This window comes from Aphis gossypii, chromosome X, assembly GCF_020184175.1.
Source record: "Aphis gossypii isolate Hap1 chromosome X, ASM2018417v2, whole genome shotgun sequence".
Classification (NCBI taxonomy): domain Eukaryota; kingdom Metazoa; phylum Arthropoda; class Insecta; order Hemiptera; family Aphididae; genus Aphis; species Aphis gossypii.
In genome coordinates this window covers 8,242,655-8,251,112 of record NC_065533.1, presented here as the reverse complement: position 1 = coordinate 8,251,112, position 8,458 = coordinate 8,242,655, and the positions used below count along the sequence as shown (strand labels likewise).

Sequence of the window (8,458 nt, the reverse complement as noted above, 5' to 3'; positions counted from 1 at the left end):
ACAAACCCGTGGCATTAGATATACGGTTTCGAAGAGTTTCTTATCGTAAATAAAATGCTGTAATTTCCTAGAATATCGTAAATCACAATATTAAAACAAACATCAAGTATTTCGTCGAATTTAATTAATTAACGAAAAATGAAAGTATATTATTGTTGATATCAAAAATAAATATTTTGCCATTGCACATTGATAAGTTTATTAATTATTATAAAAGGATAAAGATTATTTGTGACTCATGAATATTAAGTAGGTATTAACATATTGTCATGACTTACTTCATGAGTAAAAACTAGTAAAAGCTATTTAGTTCCTATCCATAGTATTAATGTATTAAATGGTTATATAGTATTAATGTGTTCTTATAAGTAACGACTAACGACTAATAAGTTATTATATTATAATAGGTAGTATTTACCCAATTGTTAGTTGCTTAAAATAAGTTTTGAAAACATTTTGACTTGACTTAGTAGCTGGGGGTAGATTGTATCAAGTATAGTATAAAACTTTCGAGTATACAATATACACATACACATTTTGATTTTATTTTAATATGATATTATTATGATATTCGAATACAATAAGTACCTATGATATGCCACGAAATCGAGTAAATTGTTATTACACGTTTTACACAAAATCCGTGTAATGGATAATATGTAATATTCGATGACGAGATATTCATGATCCAGGATCCAATTATAGAGCTTCACACAGCCGATGGAGTATATATCGTTATTTAGTTTCGGAAACCACCCAAGTCCCAACTGATTTCGTTGTTTCTGGAAGAGTAAACATTACAAATAATCATACGTTAAAATTACACAAAAAAAACAGTAACGAAATAGTAGAGATCAAAAATATATACACACACCAAATAATATTTTATGCATTATTCATAAGCACCGAACTACGATTTTTTTTTTTTTTGACCGTAATGTATATCATCGTGAGTATATCGTCTGTTTGTATATTATAAATTACAAAAATATAACCGAAGACATGATACATACTGCAGCTTCCGTATTACTCTCGCACCGATGATGTACAAACATAAAATATTATCTCGCCGCTCCACCAGATGTTTGATGTTTGTAGTGAATAATGTTTTTATATAATATTATATTTTGCATTTAGTTATGTTGGGGACACGAACGAAACCTTTAATATCCTACGGTCAATATCCAATAAATATTTATAACAGTATTGTGATTTGTGGATACAAGAAGGAATTTCTGTTATAAAAAATAAAAATAAATATTTTATGCTTGTAACCCACCCATGCCACAGCGCGCGTATAAATATATTATAAAAAGTAATAAATGTCCTATATCTATATTGTGTTGTGGATCCACAAAACTCATTTTCGAAAATAAGCCATTTTGTAATTTGTATCGTGACAATGACAAACACACCACAGATTTTCGGATTTTCCCATCGCATAAGCACGTTTGACGTTTTCTTTTTGCGATTTATTGGTCGACAATATACTAATACATATATTTATTAATTTACATTTCCTTCGTATGTTTACGGAGATTTGAGTTGTGCAGTTTGAATATCTGTACTATTGAACATAATATAATATACTAAGTTACTGAAAAAAAGGTTTTAAAACATCAATTGATTTATTTGCACACATTGTAAGCAGTTTTTAATAATGTATGTTGTATAATAATGTGTGCTTTTTTTACTATTAATTAACATACTTAAGAGCGATTAAAAAGTTTTCATCATCTTTTTATGAAATGCATGAACCGTGAATTTTAAAAATTGGCTTTCGCTATTTTATTGTTTTACGAGAAATAATTATTTAAATGTAGTTATTACTATAGATGTAAGTACGGTTTAATTTTTTTTATTAAATACGTCTTATTAGACGTATACCGTGGTTGGTGGTGCCGCAGATTGTTATCACTTGTTACGTCGAATAACTTATTTTTATAATAATTTATAATTAACAATCATATTTGTTATTTATAATTGTTGAATAGTTTGAAACATAGGTTTTGAATTACTGAAACATATTTGCATAATAAAATTTACTTATACAGTCGTGTGAATAATTATATACATTGGTCGGTAGATTCATTAGTCATTACCCGATTTTGAACTTTATAAAACTTTAAAACAAAACGCCAATAATCAATTTAAATAGTTTAAAGTAAAAAATATTTAAATATACAATTTTATTTAATTCTTTGAATTTAATAGAAATACGTGATTTATGCATACAAATTTATAGTTGGTTAAAATTTCTAATTATAAAATTAAAACCTATACGTAATATATAATTTAAATACAATAAAAATGATGTTCAAGAATATCAAATACACGTTTTAGATTTAAAATACATAAAAAAACCAGTTCAAATGTTATTACCTGTGAATAATTCATCAGTGTTATGCTCACCTTGACTGTAATTAAAATATGATCATCACTCTACACGCAAATCCATTACGAACATTACTGTATGTAAAATTTAAGCATTTCAACATTTTCTATCTTTATTATTATTGAAATCTGAAATTTTAAATGCGTGTACGGATGTACGTTCTACAACGTTCATAACTATAATAAATATATAGTATATTATTATTAAAATAAAATAACGATCGTGCATGTTTACAATATACAATTTAGGAGCGTACTATAATAACATTGCCACATTGGTACTAAAATACCTACCATAATTATTAAGTAGCTACAATTAATACGTATTCGGCTTGTGTAATGTGTATATAACATTTATTATATTTTTCCGTATTAGAATTGAAATTCACGCCGAATTTATTTACCTAAGGTTATATTTAGGTATATAGGTAAGAAATCATATTTAAAATATTCTGTAGAAAATGTGTGCGTCGTGTGTAGTGTATTAATGATGTTATTATACACGTTATATAAAAACATGGACAATGTCAATCAAATTTAAAACTTATAAAAAAAAATACCGAGCATAATATTATAATTTATAAACATATTTATAACGACAGCCAAGGGACAGTCAAAAAAAAAGTCGTACGGGCAAGCGTAAGAACACTAAGAACTGCTTTATTGTAGGTACAATAGGTGTCTAGTGGTACATTTTAGTGGATGTATTAAATTTGAATTCAATATACACGAAAATAGATTCTGAATGTAGACAATATTTCAGTATTTTTTTATATTTCTATTAAAATTTATTATTTTACTATTAATATTCCAGTAGGTTGATTTAATTTTTGCCAAAAACATTGTATTTATAAAATATTATTTATATTTAAGTATTATATAATATTATATTATATTTAATATTTATATACTCCAACACCAAATTATATTATTTTTACTAATTTTTGAAGTATACAAAAGTATCAAAACATAAATTAAATTAACATATCTAATTATAATTATTAATATATAAACTACCTAAATGTTATCCAAAATATTTATATTTTAATATTTTATTATATTAAAATTTACTATTAATTTTGAATTTTGAATTTTGATTATTTTTAAATTGTATTTGTTTTTTATAAATTTTTATGTAATAAATTATTAAATCTAACAAATTATATTGTATCATTTAAGTTATTATCATAGAAATGTAAAACGTACAAGTATAATATAATATAGTAGATTATACATATTATAATGTTTTTTTAAATAAAAGTAACACTGCTTAATGTTTTTTTAAGTATAAATTAATACTTTTTTAGTTGCAATAATGTATAGGTACTTGCATAATAAACTAAATACACGCTTTGGTATTTCCAAATCATGATTTCCCAGTTTAATGTAACAAAATAATATGTTGAAATGTAATACAAAAACGCATTATAATAATATCTATGATGTATTCTAATATTAAAGAGTACCGATCGGCTTATTAGTTATTATTGTAAAGCTACAACTATAATACCTATACCGGGAAATAATTGTTTGTGGTGTACCTATAAATTATTTAAATTAGTTAAATTATAGTAATAATATTGTGGTGTTCAGTAAATAATAATAACAATAATAACCACTATTATTATTATAACATAAATGTGATTCAAGATATCAAATATATATTATTAGTTATTATTAGTTATAGAAGGGTTTTACAATAATATAGTCTATATAATATTGTTATTTTGTTAGTACAGTAGACATATTCTTATACAGCGGCACAAAATATGCACAGTATAATGTATTATGATATTATACTTACATTTGTTGTAACTTGTGAGTTGTGAGGATATTGACGTCGTCGAAAAGATTGAAGAACAGTCGGTATTGTCTGTATAGCGAGTAGGACGCCGGTCGTAACGAAAAATCGGGTAAAATGGCATTAATTTCGAGGTTCCAGAAATATTCCCTAATTATATTAACATATTAATTGTATGCATAAAATAACTGGTTAAAGTATAACAATATATTAACGTTCATAATAACGATTATATAATGAATAGGACAAAGGACAAAAATCGGTACAAAAATATATATATTAGAATTAGAGATTTCTATTTCATGTATTCAGGTGAAATTAATACTCAAATTTATAAAATCGTTTATGTATTTGAAAAATCAGTGACACACTGACATTGATCACTGATAATAAATTATTCACGTATTTTAATTTTTTGATATTTAGGTACTTACGTTCATAATATCAGTTAACATTTTAATAATATAATCAACGGTTTCACATTCTATTTTTACCTCCAACTTACACAAAACATTTTCCGCCTTATAAATATTGGTCGATCATGTCCATACGAAAGTCGACATAGGCAAACATTTTTATTTATAAATTATAATAAATTATACATAATTCATATTATATTTTAGTATTAATAAAAATCCGTGAATACGTGAATAAAACTGAAACACGTAAACAGTATTGTATTGCGATAGTCATATTTTGTAGGTAAATTAAAATTTTTCATTAGTACAGTGTACGTGTACTTCGTGTTTACGTAAGCATTAAATCAAGTTTTTAATCGAGACCTATAATTTGAACAGCATAAGCTTATTATGATTGCTATCGCGTGTATTCGACTAAAACTCTAATATTAACAGTGTAATTACTTACTTATATGTTATATGCGTCTTGTGATTAGTTTCAGCATCATGAAAATACATGGGATAAAATTACAAATAATGTTAATGATATTTTAGTATTTTCGGTGTTTGGCATGGTTAAAATGTATATATTATTATTATTAATTATAAATCCAAGCAGTTAAGAACCACTGTTTTTTAAAAATTATTTTAGATTCTGTTTCGAGTGATGAAAGTATCGATCTTACGATAGTGTGTATATGTGTGTGTGTAAGTGTTTTATTTTTGTAACTATGTACTAAAGTTCTACACGATCAATTCGACTAAAACAAACTATTATTACGTTAACGAATTACAGTAATATTATTGATAACAATAGTTCCAATTATCCATTAAAAAACTGTAGTTTTTGTAGTTAGTTATAATAAAGTATTTATTATATACCTACTCACGGACTCGTAGTTTTGTTTGTGGTCATCCACTTTTCCAAAAAAAAAAAAAAATTTCCTTTTACCACCACTATAATATTATAATATAATTCCATTTTCAACCTCAACAAAATTTAGTTTTTAGATTTTGATAACCCCTTCTTATAAGAATTAAAATTTTAGACTATAGATTACGGTAGATAATAATATTATTTTCTCAATCATGTTTTTCTATATTAATAGAAAGAAGATAGGAAGAGATTGCATTCGCAATATCTACGTGTGACAGTTATTGACAATTAAGACAATGCATATTCCTGGTTTTATCTTTTATCGATTTTAGAATTTTGCATTTTAGTTTATATTATAAAAGTTCATTCATTGTAACCAATCGGTTAAGTTAGGTTTTCAAATTCACAGCGTACAACTATAAAAATATTAAGGTACTAGAGGTAACTATAATTTATAACAAAATAATATATTTAATTTTAGAATACAATTTTATAGTTTTTATTTTTTTATAATAACATCATACAATATATTTTAATCTATGTAATAAAAATGCATTGGATTTGTAATTATCATTAGATTATTATTAATTTTTTTTTAACTAATAATCGATTGCATACATATTTTCGTTTAATTTAAATTCATTTTAAAAATGAATGACAATTTTTAATAACTCTTTAGTTCACATATATTTTTTAATATAGTAAATGATTAACAAAATCTGAAAAGTGAAATTTGTTATGGTGGTAAATGTAAATACAATGTATTATTTAATTGGCGATAAACAGTGACAATTGTACATAACAATATAACATTATAATATTACACTTGACAATGACTTAGTCAAAAACAATTAATACGACGACGATAATAGGATATTCAATAACATCAAAATACCCTTGAAAAAATACTAAGGCTATTGACACCTTTATGTCTATGCATTAATGTAAAAATTATTGTGTTAAATTTTAATATTGATATTACCACTATAATACCTAATATACAGATAGATGACGACTGTATAATAATATTTATAACTTATAACATTATTAATAATTATTTTACGATGTCATAAAAGCTCTGTCGTGTCGCCTAACGCTTAAAATGATTATCGTCCATTGATGTTATAATATTATATTGGCGATGACGGTTGATGGATAATAAGTATTATTATTAGGTAGATACCATGATATTATTTTTTAACAATTACCAATTTAGCAGTCATTCGTGAAAACGGGCAATCATTATTCATTATCAAGACATAAACCGTGCAAAAACGAAAAAAACTGTTATACCAATATCACCGGGTTTTCTGCAACACGATCGCAATGACTCAAATAATAAATTGAGTAAAAAAAAAAAAATAAATATTTTTCTTTATTTCCATCCACCGAAAAGTAAACTAAGTAATTAAATAACTTATTTTTTATTCGACACGGACATTAATGTAGGTATTGTATATTTATAGTTTCTACTTTTTGTTTCAAAATATATTAATGAATGTCTTTAAAAATCAGGTATATTGGTATAGGTAAGTGTAAAAGTGTTTAATTTTTATTTTTAAAAAAGTTAAAATAAGAACTAATAAATCAAAAATGTTAAAAAACTAAAAAAAAAATAAGTTAAAAGTTTCTTAATTGAATTCATTATTGATACCTAATTCAAATTGTGTTATGGATGTATATATTATATTATATTTACCGGGTATGGCCATTATCCACGCTAAAAATAATGGATTATTTTATTATTTTAAATAATGAATAAAATAAAATTATCCTACTAGTCCAGAGTTCTAGGCCTTCACGCTTAAACATAAATCAACAATAATGTTGTTAAAATACGTGAAATCAATTAAATAATTTATTTCGGCACTCCACTAAAGTATTCAATTTATATTTATAGAGTTTAGTATTACAGAATATAGAATAAACATTATATTTGTATTTTGTATTTAGTTATCATATTGTTCCATCAGAATATAATCCTGAGGAACAGTACATTCAATTTACTGACAACGGTGTCCCATCCATTGCGAAATTTGAATAATAAATACAATAATATATACAATATACTGTTGTCGGATGGGATGATGCACGAATACAGCATTACTAAAGTCAATACTTCGCAGGACTATGTCATATACATAATATATATCTACATTCTACATATTATGTTTGTATAATACAATACCAGATTAAAATACCCATCAATAATCATCAATATTATTATAATATTTGTGTAATATTAATGAACTTTCCGTTAAGCACATATATATCATACACTCACCAAATGTAACCCCTAGGTACCAAAAACGTTTGCGGGAACGTCAGCTGTCAGCGTATACACAGTATATCATTTTATTACCGTATATTTTTTATCGCAATTAGTAATTTTAATTTTATTTTACCATTAGCAATAATACGTTAAGTTGAATTAATTTGTTTACAGAATCGCAGCATTTATTATATTAGTAGATATTTGTACTTTAATATTTTATATCATGTATTTAAGTACAATGTAATAAGTAGTTATTAATTTTTTGAGTCAATATCGAATTACCTTAGTATTGTGTGAAGAATATAGGCGTGTACGATATGATGTCATAAGACATCTAAAGTATAACTTTTTTCAAAGAGTTTCTTCATTCTTCAATATTGTAAGTCAAGTGCAATTTACTGCGAAATTAAAAAATTTGTTAGCACTTAAAATCACTTGTTATTTATTAATTATTATAGATATAGATAATAAACTAATAACCTATTATTATTTAAAACTTACTTTATAATATCTAAGTACTTATTACTAAAAATAAGTATTAACGATAGTAAAAACGGTTCACTCATAAATTATAGTATGAACTCATAAGTTATAACAGTATTATAATACGTGCTTATTAATTATAGGTACTTGCGAATTATAGTATAGGTACCTTTAAATTATTATAAAGGTAATTTTTGTGGCCATTATATATAGCCACATAAAAACAATAA

General features: G+C 24.6%; 1 long non-coding RNA gene across 1 annotated transcript; it reads right to left on the bottom strand.

Annotated features, from left to right (window-relative positions):
- Positions 1-533: 533 nt before the first annotated feature.
- On the bottom strand, positions 534-8,137 carry LOC126552166 (uncharacterized). The gene is made up of 3 exons (XR_007606004.1): positions 8,028-8,137; positions 4,199-4,345; positions 534-782 (listed from the first exon to the last, which is right to left on the bottom strand). It is a non-coding gene; the product is annotated as an uncharacterized LOC126552166 (long non-coding RNA).
- Positions 8,138-8,458: the final 321 nt, after the last annotated feature.